Below are 13730 nucleotides of genomic sequence, written 5' to 3' on the forward strand. Positions count from 1 at the left end.
CTCCTTTATTTTTCAGAAAGTACACACTTCTCAGTTTTCTGAATTACATTACAATGCAATTGTCTGGATAGACCGCAAGATTCAAACGGCACTGCTTTTGCAGCTGTTGATGAACTGATTTTTCATTCCATAGGGTGTGGTTTTTTTAATGTGCTTTGTCCAGGATCAAGAATTTGGATTACAGGTACAGGGCAGGGTTGTCTGGGCATTGGTGTTTCCTGTAGGAGAGGCTTACTTCGGTCTCTTTCTGTGGCATGTTAGGGAATGGTGAGCCTTAGAAAATGGAATTATGTTGGTTGAGCTCCTGGAAATTCATCAGTTGTCTATGACATGGCATAGATCAGAGACTTTAGTCTAAGGCTGAGTCATCTGACAACTCACTATACACACACACACACACATACACACACATATTCCATGGTGTCCCAAAAGTCTCAGTGCAGTTTTAAGCTGTCATAGCTTAAAGTTTACTTAGGTTACAGCTTAAAATATCATTACGACTTTTGGATCACCCCAGAATTTGTTCTATCGATGCCTTATGTTTTTATATAGCAGTCATTTCCAAATATGAAACCACCAACCAATAATACCTCCCTTGTAACAATGAAAAACAGCTAAGCAAAATCAACTGACAAAGTGACCCTTCTGAAAGTGCATGCAGCATTCAACACCCATTGCCCCTTACCTCTCTACCAGAGGGAGAGAGATATATTTTCTTATCTGTTTTCTGGAACCAAATTTGGTCATTAATACTATTCAGAGGTTATCTATGCTTTATTGTTCTTTTTGGTTTACATTAGGGTAATCATTGTGTATGTTGTTTTCCTGGTTCTGTTTGCTTCATTCTGCAAGGGGTCATACATATTCTTCTGAATTTCTCAATAATTTCTTATGGAACAAGGATACCCCATTAGATTTATGTAGCCACAGCTTGTTCAACCCTACTCTAATCAATGGTTATCTACTTTGTTACCATTCTTTATTTTTCTTCCACAAAAAAATGCTGCTATAAATACTTTGTTACATATTAGGTGAGATTTGACTTTCACTTAAGAGCTAATGGGAGAAGAATAAAGGACTTCCCTGCCTCTGATACTCTCAGGGTATTGCCAAAGTTAGTGAACTAAAGCATAGGATCACATAATATTAAAACTAGAGGAGAATGAAAAGATTGTCAAGGCCAATCTCTTCATTTTATAGAAGAGCAAACTGAGACCCAGAGAGGCAAGGGGGATTGCCCAAAGGAACACAGTTAATTAGTGATAGAGGCAGGTTGTGTGTGGCTTGTCCTTTGTTCTTGAAGAGGACTGTGACATCAGGGAGATGATGACATGACTTGCAATTGACTTTGATTTGAGGGAAGAAGGGTACAGCAAGGTCACCAGCCTCACTTTCTCCTCCAGAGCCAGAGCCATCTGGGTCCAATGGCCAGATATCAATCAGGACAATTATACATGGCCCAGGATGCAATGGGAGACCTTGGCCCTTAAGCTAAGGGCTTTTCAAGTTCTCACTTTGAATGAGGCAAAGCCCATTCAGTGCATAGGCCTCTTTAAGAAGTGAGTCAAGGGATAGCCACTTTAATAATAATTAAAAATAAATCAAACTGGGAGGGGAAGACCCTTAGGTTTGCTAGTTATAAGAGAGACACTTATTATTTACATTCACTCTGAGCCCAGAGGGTCCCCAAAATAACCATTAAGTGGTGCTTGGGCAGGGCAGGGCCCTATTATTGTCCAATCAATGATATCCAGAGTGAATTGTGTTTAAGGCTTGGTGTTTGAGAAAGAAATCTCTGAAAAACAGTTATCTCCTTACTCTCCATCCAGTTCTCTTTCTACAATGTAATCACTACTAGATAGAGTTCAAGACCAGAGCTGAGTTAGGGGTGATGTGACCCAGATGCTTACTACAGATACCTCCCTAAAGGGAAGATAGATGCCCACTGCTGCCACCAATATCACTCATAACCCCTTTCCTGGTACTCCTTCCATCAGGTATAATAAGAACAATTGGTCCAAACATTACCCCCAAACCTAAGATACACCTTTCCCTTATACAAAGTATATAGGGAGAGTGTTCTCAAACTTAAAGATACAAGGGTAGTGAGGAACACATGTGGCAAATGAGTACCTCCCACTCATGCATCCAGAAGTTCTCTTCTCCCTTCATGGAGTCCTACTGAATTTCTCCTTTGGTCAAGCTCTCTGCTGGGATCCAAGGATTGGTGTCTTTCTAGAAGCCAGTGTTTCTCTGTCATGAAGGGCTATGTTCTTTGAAGCTGCTGATGTCCATAGATGATTATCTTCCTCTCCTCCTGTCCCTTATTCCCATTCTGATAGGTAAGACTTTAACTTTGTTTTGCCAGGAACAAGACCATCATAGTTTCCCCATCATAGCCTCACTCTCCAGCTACCTCCATCTCACCAGAAACAAGACTTCGCTCCTAGCTCCTCTGGTTCCGCCAAGTGAGCCTTTTGCCTTTCTGACCAGGAACCAGGTCACCAGGCCATTTTCTGCAGTGTCATTAGCACACCTCAACTTCCAACAGCCCTTTATGTTTTGTCTTCCACATCCAGAATGTAATTGAAAGAAGGGACTGCTTTGTTTCTTTTTATATGCATCCCTAGAGCTTAGCTTAATGCCTGGCACATAGTAAGCACTTAACAGATTCTTTCTCTCCCTCTCCCTCTCCCTCTCCCTCTCCCTCTCCCTCTCCCTCTCTCTCTCTCTCCTCTCTCCTTCCCTCCACCCCCCCCCCCCCCACCTCCTGCCTCTGGCCACTCTGGTGGCCCCAACTTCTACCACTATTTACCTTCAATCATTCATAGGCTCTCTGATGGGACCTCTGGATACAAGGTCACTTGGACACACATTTCCATTTCAGAACTGTGAGTTCTGAGAAAAATAAAGACAAAGAAACAAAGGTGGCCATGTGCTCACAAACAACAAAGTTTGTGGGAGATAAAGCGAGAGTTCCTCTCTTATCAGACTCTAAACTAGATCTAAATACTCTTGCAAATTGAAAGCCACAAACAAAAGAGAGTAAAGGATCCAGTCTTAACCTTCCATAAAGCTACTCATATCCTGCTCAGCAACCCCTGAGTCATCAGTTCTTGGCCAACAATCCATCAGAAGACTTTTCTTTATCACAGTGTTAGCTTCAAGCAGGGAAAGAAGCAGGCTTCAAGTTTCTACATAATTGGATTAAGACCAGGCTGGCATTATCTGTGCATGCTGCAAGGACTTCTCGCTCTACACATACACACACACGCACACATATCTACCTAATATATTTGAATTTCTCACATTTGTCATTTATTAAGAAGTATTCCATTATGACCAAATGTTACGATTTGGCCAACTATTTTCCAGTGGATAGGCACTCATTTTTGTTTTCAGGTTTTTGCTACTACAAAATAGACTGAATATTTTGGTATAAGCAGGACATTTCTGTCATTGACCTCCTTAAGGTCTAGGGTATTTATTTTTTTCAGACATTTCTACATCATCCATCTTTGTGCCATCTTTGCAGCAACATTCCTTCAGCACATATAGAATACTTTACTTTTGGATGCATTCTCTCCTTGCTGTGCAATACTGCTTTAGTTGAAATTTGAAAGTCATTTTGATGATGAAGACAGCTAGGGAAGCACAATGGATAGAGTGCTGGGCCTGGAGTCAGGAAACCTCATCTTCCAAGATGGCCTCAGACGTAGCTGTATGATCCTGGGCAAGTCACTTAACCCTATTTGCCTCTGTTCCTCATCTGTAAAATGAGCTGGGGGAGGAAATAGCAAAGCACTCCAATATTATCACCAAGAAAACCCTAAATGGAGTCATAAAGAGTTGGAAATGACTGAACAACAGATGATGAATGTTCAGCAATTCAGAGTTATTGGCATAAGTGTCAATGTTTGTCAGGGTCACATTTCCATACAACTTTGCACGTCTGAAGAAGAGAGAAATAAAAAAATTATTCAATCTTATCTATTTTAGGATATTAAATTTTAAATTTTCTCATACATACAAGGAAACTTTCCAATACCAAAAAGAGACTTAGTGTTCATGTCAGGCAATATGGAGTCAATGTCACTCTCTGCTACCTGTACCTTAGACAAACTAGTCTCTTAGCTTCCTTCTCTACTTTAAAAAAAAAGATTGATTCGAGATCTCCTTCCCTCTAACTTTAAAGCTATGCCTATAATCCAATGTTCTTTCTTCTAAATCATACCACTACTTTATTTATTTCTTGAAGACAGTTTTATCAATGCCTTTTTGTTTTTTTATCACAGTCATTTCTGGAAATACTCTCCTCCTTTCTTTTCTGTCTGTCACCCATTTCCTTTCAACAAAGAAATTAAGCAATAAAACTTCCAATACAGTGACTTAGCTGTGCATACACCATTATGCCTCTGCCGTGATCAACTTCCCTGTCGAGAAGAGGGAGGCATACTTCACTATCTATTGTTTAAGAATATTATTGGTTTGTCAACTATCTAGAGTTTGGCTTCAGATGAGCTTTTCATTTATTTTATTGAGGTCATAGCATGTATATTGTTCATCTGGTTCAGCTGATTTTACTCTGCAATCATCTCATTTTGTTCACTCATTTTTTCAGTCATGTCTGACTTTTCATGATTCCATTTGGGGTTTTCTTGGCAAAGATACTGAAGTACTTTGCCGTTTCCTTCTCCAGTTCATTTTGTAGATGAGGAAATTGAGACAAATAGGGTAAAGTGACTTGCCCAGGGTCATGTAGCTAGTGTCTGAGGAGGGATTTGAACTCATGAAGATGAATCTTCCTAACTCCAGGCCCAGCACTCTATCCTCTGTGCCTTCCAGTTGCCCATGTCATTTCGTGCTGCACAATAGTATTCTGCTCCATTAATACACCATATTTTGTTCACTCATTCCCCAATCAATGAGTACCTAATTTGTTTCCAGTTCTTTCACACCAGAAAAAACCACACTGCCACATTAGAATAGATATTGGATATAGAATACTTGTTGTTGTTTCCTTTTTTAGGGGAAGGGTGAGTGTTACCATCACAAACTGTATCAAATTGATTCAGCCATTCCATTATAAATTCATGTTCTGTAATATTTCTTTCACTAATAGTGTTTCAATTGCTTTCTAACACTCATTTCCACTGACTTCTTTGTTGAAAAAAAATCTGCCCTCTGTTTTGTGTTATACATTATAAATATACGCTGTAATATCTGAGTTAAATGGATATTCTCTCTTTCTCTCTTCCTTCCCAGCCTGTTTAATAGGACTTGGCAGTTTCGAATTCTGGGGAATGATTAGCATCTATTTAGGTGGAGGCTGTACAGTCTAACAGTCATTCTCCTTCAAGTATTTACATGTTTCATAAAGTGCCCTTCAGCTAGTCTCTGATACGGTTTTTCCTTTTGCTACTTGGAATTGACACTCCTGAAGTTGACTTCAGTCACTGAAATTGATCATATCTTTGCTTCCCCTCCCAAGTTCCATTGGTTAACTTCTGGTTATCTAGTGGTTAGGAAGTCATTCCTTATATGGAGTTGAAATCAGACTTTATGGAAATTCCACTTACTGTTTCTAGTTCTGCCCTAAATTTAGGAAGCAGAGCAAGGTCAAATTCCTTTTTCACATGACAACTCTTCAAATTACTGAAAATTGCTTTCATATTACCATGAAGTCTTCTCTTCTCCATGCTAAACACACCTGGTTTCTTGAGATGAATCTCATATTGCATGACATTGAGGTCCTCCACCATCCTCATTGCCCTTTGCCACATGCCCTAGCTTTTCAATGTCCTTCCCAAAGTATGGCTCCCTAAACTGAACATAATAGATGGAATACTAATGTAATATAAGAAATGATGAACATGATGCCCTCGGAAAACTTGAATGGGCTGATAAAAAGTGGAATGGACTATGTACAAAGTAACAGTAATATCATAAGATGATCAGCTATGAATGACTTAGCTATTCTCACAATACAATGATCCAAGACAGCTCTGAAAGATTTATTATGAAAAATGCTATCCATCCCCAGAGAAAGAACTGATGGTGTCTGAATACAGATTGAAGCATACTTTTTAAACTTTATTTTTCTTGAGTTTTTTTTGTCTGTTTTCTTTCACGAGATGATTGTTATGAAAATGTCTTGCATGATTACACATGTATAACCTATATTGAATTGCTTGCCTTCTCAATGGGGGTTGGAGGGAAGGAAGTGAGTTTGGAACTCAAAGTTTAAAAAACAAATGTCAAGACTGTTTTTACATATTGCTGGAGAAAAATAAAATACTAAACAAAAAAAGACATTTTAAAAACTGAACATAATACTCTAGATGTGTTCTGATGAAGGCAGAGTGCAGTAGGAATATCACCTTCCTTGCTGATCATCAAACAAAGGGATAGTTCTAGCATGTGAAATAGTTGTATATTGTATTAGACACTCATTTCTGGGGACAGGTTAATCTAAATAAAAAGACTTTTGCCCTAGGACTCAGGAGGCCTCAGTTGTAGTCCCAGTCCCTTTAATAATAAAAAAATAAAAATACAACACAATAATAGGTATTCATAATGAGGAGATTGTACAATCAATTTTAGAAAGATTTCCATCAAAATTAGATTTAATGTATTGCCACTTAAAGAAATAAACTTTGATAATTTGCAAACTTCAAAACAATAATAATGGACAGCATTTATGTGATGCTTTAAGGTTTTCAAGGTACTGTACAGATATGATCTCTTTTAATCCTCACAACAGCCCAGGTGGGTAGGTGTTATTATTATCCCCATTTTACAGATAAGGAAACTAAGGCAGCCAGAGCCCAAGTGACTTGCTCAGAGTCAGGAAGTTAGTAAGTCTGAGGTTGGATTTGAACTCAAGTCTTCCTAACTTCAGAACCATTGCTCTATCCATCAAGCCACCTTTCTGTCTCTACAATCTTTTCAATTTTGATCAATCTTTCTATTTTTCTATATTTTTTGGGATTTTTAAAAATAGATATTACATAACAGATTCAGTTAGTGTTTAATGTATGAGGTATTGATTAAAACCCATTTTTAACCATATTGCCATTTTTTCCAGAAGTTTTTTGTGAAGAGTAATTTCATTCACTAATGTTTTTTAAAGCAAGATTTTATCAAACACTAACTTCTTATGTATGTCAGATGCTATTTCTGGTTTCTCTGATGATCTAATTCAGTTTTCTTTTGTAATGCCAAACATTTTTTAAAAACCAAATAATTATAGTTTTGTAATATATCTTGTGAACTGGCAACACCAATTCCCTTCACCAGTTTTCTTTTTTTATGACTTCTCTTGATTCTTGCCAATCTTTTTTCCTATATACATTTTGTTATTCTTTTAATCTAATTCTATGAAATAATCTATTGATATTTTGATTAGTGTTGTACTGAACCTACAAATTAGGTTGGGAATATACTTCTGCTTTTATCATCTTTGAAATGTAACTAATACTATTTGTCCCTTCCTTTTACATTATTGTCATAAAAAAATTTATCAAATTTTTCTTTGGTTATGACTCTGCTGGTTTTATCCTGAGAAAGACAACATCTTTATTTTCACAGAGCTTATGTCTAAATGAGTTGGTAGTATAAGACACTATAGTAAGACTGGGAGCTTTGCTGGAGGTAGGTGTACAAATTTCACCTAATACTAGTACCTTTTAAGAGAAAAAGCATTGGACATTTTCTTCTTCCCAGTGGCCATTCAATTAACTTAATGTTATTATCTATGAGAATAACAATAGACTCTTAAGTCTATTAATACTCTTATTAGTGCAATGACCAACCATAATTCCAGGTGACTAGTGATAAAACATGCTACTTGCCTCCTAACAGAGAGGTTATGAAACATTGATTTTTGGACAGGGCCAATGTAGGAATTTATTTAGCTTCACTGTATATATCTGTTATAAGGATTTTGTTTTTTCTTTTTCCCACCTCAATTGGGGGGAGGATGGGAAGAAGAAGACAAAATAAATACTTGTTAAGTGAAAAATAATTTTTTTTCTTTTTTTTCTTCTTTTCTTTTTTTTTGATTATTTTTTAATGTTTAACAATCACTGCCATACAATTGAGATTTTATCCCCCCCACACCTACCCCCCACTACCCCCCTCTCTCCCCAAGACTGCATACAATTCTGTATGGGTTCTACATATACTTTCCTACTGAGTATATTTTCACTATAGTCATGCTATGTAGTCAGACTAAAATAAATGAAAGAAATCATATAACAAATCAAAGCATGATACACAAACACATACACATACACAAACATGATCTGCTACATTTTGCGAATGACATCCATATTTCTTTCTCTGAGTGTGGAAGGCATTTTGCTTTGAGAATCACCATTGGGATTTTTTTTTTTAAGAAGTTCTTGCGTTATTACAAAATTCCAAGTCTACCAGAAAAAACTCTCACACACTGTGGTCGTTGCTGTGCACAAAGTTCTCCTGGTTCTGCTCCTTTCACTCAGCATCAGGTCATATAAGTCCTTCCAGGCTTCTCTGAAGTCTTCTTGTTCATCATTTCTTATGGCACAATAGTACTCCATTACATTCATGTACCACAACTTATTCAGCCATTCCCCAATTGATGGGCATCCCCTTGACTTCCAGTTTTTGGCAACTACATAGAGTGCTGCTATAAATATTTTTGTACGTGTGGGACCCTTTCCCATTTTTATGATCTCTTGGGGATACAGTCCTAGTAGCGATATTGCTGGGTCAAAGGGTATGCACATTTTTGTAGCCCTTTGGGCATAGTTCCAAATTTGAACAATAATTTTTAACTTAAAAAGAATGATAACTACATCTACCTTTTAGGGTTTCTATGAGGATCAAATGACATTATTTTACTTTTGACCCACTAGGTAAAGCACTTGGTGAGTATTAAAGTGCTATATAAATTATCATATTATTTGTGAAATACGTGTGAACTACATTGACAGTGTCCCTGATATCGGCCAGTCTAATAATTCTGTCAAAGAAGAAATGAAATTGGCATGCCGTGACTTCTTTGTGATTAACGGATGCGCTCATAGGGTCCTGGCTAGGGAACCAATGCCGCTCTTTTCAAATGTTCATAATCCATTCTTTTAATAATAAATTCCAGAATTTTGCTAGCAATTGAAGTTAAGATGAATAGCGATCTATCTGTCCTCCAAATCCTATAACACTTCTCCAGTTCTCCAGATTTTCCAAAGATCAGTGACAGCAGCTTTGTAATCACATTCCATTTTCTGTCAGTTGCTCTGAGTTTCAACTCTACCTGCAGGAGAATCCCCCAGGATAAGTGCATCACCTGAAATCTCATCATCCTTAGCAGCACCTTCAAGGTTGCCTCTCTTCTCTGAATGGAGTACCAGAGGAAAAGCAACAAACTCTTCCCAAAACCTTCCTTTATAGAGATTTCAGAATTTTTCAAGTAATTCTTCATTTTGAATCAACAACTCTGCAAACATCATGCCTCCGCTCCAACATCCTCCTGGTTCTCTTGTCTTTTCAGCTTCTTTTTGTGTATTGTCTTTCCTCATTAGAATGTAAGCTCCTTAAGAACCTTCCTTCTTCTTTTTCTTCCTTCCTTCCTTTCTTCCTTCCTTCCTTCCTTCCTTCCTTCCTTCCTTTCTCTTTCTTTCTTTCTTTCTTTCTTTCTTTCTTTCTTTCTTTCTTTCTTTCTTTCTTTCTTTCTTTCTTTCTCTCTCTCTCTCTCTCTCTCTCTCTCTCTCTCTCTCTCTCTCTCTCTCTCTCTCTCTCTCTCTCTTTGTTTTTCTTTCTTTCTTTCTTTCATCTCCAGGACTTAGCATGGTGCCTAGCACATGGTATGAGCTTAATAAATATTTATTGATTATTAACATTCAATCTTTAATTCAGTTAAAGAGGTGTTTTTTTTTTTATTTAGCTTTTAACATTCATTTTCACAAAATTTTGGGTTACAAATTTTTCCCCTTTTCTCCCCTCCCCCCCCAAACGCCAAGCATTCTAATTGCCCCTATGACCAATCTGCTCTCTCTTCTATCATCCCTCTCTGCCCTTGTCTCTGTCTTCTCTTTTGTCCTGTAGGGCCAGATAGCTTTCTATACCCCTTTACCTGTATTTCTTATTTCCTAGTGGTAAGAACATTACAGTTGATCCTAACACTTTGAGTTCCAACTTCTTTAGCTCCCTCCCTCTCCACCCCTTCCCTTTGGAAGGCAAGCAATTCAATATAGGCCAAATCTGTGTAGTTTTGCAAATGACTTCCATAATAGTTGTGTTGTATAGGACTAACTATATTTCCCTCCATCCTATCCTGTCCCCCATTACTTCTATTCTCTTTTGATCCTATCCCTCCCCATGAGTGTTGATCTCAAATTGCACTCTCCTCCCCATGCCCTCCCTTCTATCATCCCCCCCCACTCTGCTTATCCCCTTATCCTCCACTTTCCTGTATTGTAAGATAGGTTTTCATACCAAGATGAGTAGGCATTTTATTCTTTCCTTTAGTGGAATGTGATGAGAGTAGACTTCATGTTTTTCTCTCACCTCCCCTCTTTATCCCTCCACTAATGAGTCTTTTGCTTGCCTCTTTTATGAGAGATAATTTGCCCCATTCAATTCTCCCTTTCTCTTCCCAATATCTTTCTCTCTCACTGCTTGATTTCATTTTTTTTTTAAGATATGATCCCATCCTCTTCAATTCACTCTGTGCACTCTGTCTCTATGTGTGTGTGCGTGTGTGCATGTGTGTGTGTGTAATCCCACCCAGTACCCAGATACTGAAATGTTTCAAGAGTTACAAATATTGTCTTTCCATGTAGGAATGTAAACAGTTCAACTTTAGTATGTCCCTTATGACTTCTCTTTGCTGTTCACCTTTTCATGGTTCTCTTCATTCTTGTGTTTGGAAGTCAAATTTTCTTTTCAGCTCTGGTCTTTTCATCAAGAAAGCGTGAAAGTCCTCTATTTCATTGAAAGACCAATTTTTCCCCTGAAGTATTATACTCAGTTTTGCTGGGTAGGTGATTCTTGGTTTTAGTCCTAGTTCCTTTGACTTCTGGAATATCCTATTCCATGCCCTTCGATCCCTTAATGTAGAAGCTGCTAGATCTTGTGTTATCCTGATTGTATTTCCACAATACTTGAATTGTTTCTTTCTAGCTGCTTGCAATATTTTCTCTTTCACCTGGGAGTTCTGGAATTTGGCCACAATGTTCCTAGGAGTTTCTCTTTTTGGATCTCTTTCAGGCAATGATCGGTGGATTCCCTGAATATTTATTTTGCCCTCTGGTTCTAGAATCTCAGGGCAGTTTTCCTTGATAATTTCATGAAAGATGATGTCTAGGCTCTTTTTCTGATCATGGCTTTCAGGTAGGCCCATAATTTTTAAATTGTCTCTCCTGGCTCTATTTTCCAGGTCAGTTGTTTTTCCAATGAGATATTTCACATTATCTTCCATTTTTTCATTCTTTTGGTTTTGTTTTGTGATTTCTTGGTTTCTCATAAAGTCATTAGCCTCCATCTGTTCCATTCTAATTTTGAAAGAACTATTTTCTTCAGTGAGCTTTTGAATCTCCTTTTCCATTTGGCTAATTCTGCTTTTGTAAGCATTCTTCTCCTCATTGGCTTTTTGAACCTCTTTTGCCAATTGAGTTAGGCTAGTTTTCAAGGTGTTATTTTCTTCAACATTTTTTTGGGTCTCCTTTAGCAGGGAGCTGATTTGCTGTTCATGCTTTGACTTCATCTCTCTCATTTCTCTTCCCAGCTTTTCCTCCACCTCTCTAACTTGATTTTCAAAATTCTTTTTGAGCTCTTCCATGGCCTGAGCCCATTGAGTGGGCTGGGACACAGAAGCCTTGATTTCTGTGTCTTTGCCTGATGGTAAGCATTGTTCTTCCTCATCAGAAAGGAAGGGAGGAAATGCCTGTTCACCAAGAAAGTAACCTTCTATAGTCTTATTTCTTTTCCCTTTTCTGGGCATTTTCCCAGCCAGTGACTTGACCTCTGAATATTTTCCTCACACCCACCTCACCTCCTGATCCTCCCAGCCAGTGTTTGGGGTCTGAGATTCAAATGCTGCTTCCCAGCCTCAGGGCTTTGGGCGGGGGCAGGGCCGCTATTCAGTGTGAGATTAAATTCAGATGCTCAGGTGAGGGCAGGGCTGCCTCTCAGGCTCAGTTCCCTCAGGGAGTTTATGCACAGACCTTCAACAATGGATCCAGGCTCCTGCCTGCTTGGGGAGCCCTGTTCTGCTGCTGCCCCTCAGCTTCTGTCTCCCGAGGGGGCCCGAGCCATGGGGGCACCCCACTCCTCCCTCGACCCACCAAAGGGACTCTCTCACAGACCCCCGTCACCTGTGGGTGGAGGTACTTGTGCGGCCGCTGGAGATCCCGTCCCTGAAGCCTGCTCGGATCTGTTCCTCTCGGTGCCGCAGCCACGGCAGGGCTGTACTCAGCTCCCAGTCCCGGCGCCCAGTCCGCAGCACGAAGGACCTTTTACGAGAGGTTTGCAGGTCTCTCCAGAACAGAAATCTCCCTCGCTCCAATGTTCTGTGGCCTCTGGGTGCAGAATTCGCCGTGAGTTACTTCTTTGTAGTTGTTCTATGGGTTGTGGGTTCGGAGCTATGTGTATGTGCGTCTTTCTACTACGCCATCTTGGCTCCGCCCGTAAAGAGGTGTTTTTAAAGGACCTACTTACTATATGTCAGAACAAGAACCCAAGTAAGTTGCCCAAGGTCATACACATAGTAAAAGACAGAATTCGTTAATGAGTTCCCTGGGCATCTACATTGCTTTCATTAGACAGTTTTTCTTGCCCCTTCCCCCATAACCACACCCTATATTTTTCTTCCTCACCAGAATCATTTGCATTATTGTCATTAGAATTTTTCCCCATTCCATCTATCTTGAGTCAACTTTCCTGGCAGAATTTTAGACTATGGGATCATACTTCCTTTTCCTCTGAACTCTGTGAACCATTTCTCCTTCCATACAGCACATAGCATAGTGAGTGGATAGAGAGCTGGCCAGAAAGCCAAGTAGACTAGGGCTCAAGTCACAGGTTTGACCAAGTCTCAGTGCAGTAGGAGAAGATGCTGACATATATTGGTAGAGGAAGTTTCTTCACTAGAAGCTCCCCATGCCAATGAAATCATAGATTGAGTCCCTATCCTTGTCCCTTCTTTGAAAGTCATTCTCCTAAAGCCTTAGCTGCTCATCTGGTTATCCTCACTTTCCCCCTTTTAATTAGTCAGGAATATAAAGATATTTTGCTGATTTCCTTCTAAGGCCCCCATCATTTCTTCTATAGCAACTAATTCTCCTTGCCAGCAAATAATTTCTACCCCATTCCATTCACCGATCAGAAATGACTGAGTTTTGTTCCTTTTTTCCTTTCCCTGCTTACCTTCACATGGCAGGCCTAAAAAGCAGGAGAAGTAATGAACAGCAAATTCCTTCCCTCAGTGGCAAATGACTAGGAAGGAGATTGTCTCTCCTAGACAGACAATTCATAAATTTAGGTAATCAGACCTTTCATAATTAAGAGTTGAATATAACTGACATTTACATACTAAATATTACCCACCAAAATCTTTTCCAGAGTGGCTAACAAGGAGTAAAATGCTCTGACTGAAAGTTCACCTCTTTTCCTTTCTCCAGCCCTGCTTTGGTAGAGGTGTTAATGAGCTGCAAAAAGTATAAAAAGCAGGCAGCAGGAGGGAGAAG

The sequence above is a fragment of the Notamacropus eugenii genome, chromosome 5 (genome assembly GCF_028372415.1).
Source record: "Notamacropus eugenii isolate mMacEug1 chromosome 5, mMacEug1.pri_v2, whole genome shotgun sequence".
Taxonomy (NCBI): Eukaryota; Metazoa; Chordata; class Mammalia; order Diprotodontia; family Macropodidae; genus Notamacropus; species Notamacropus eugenii.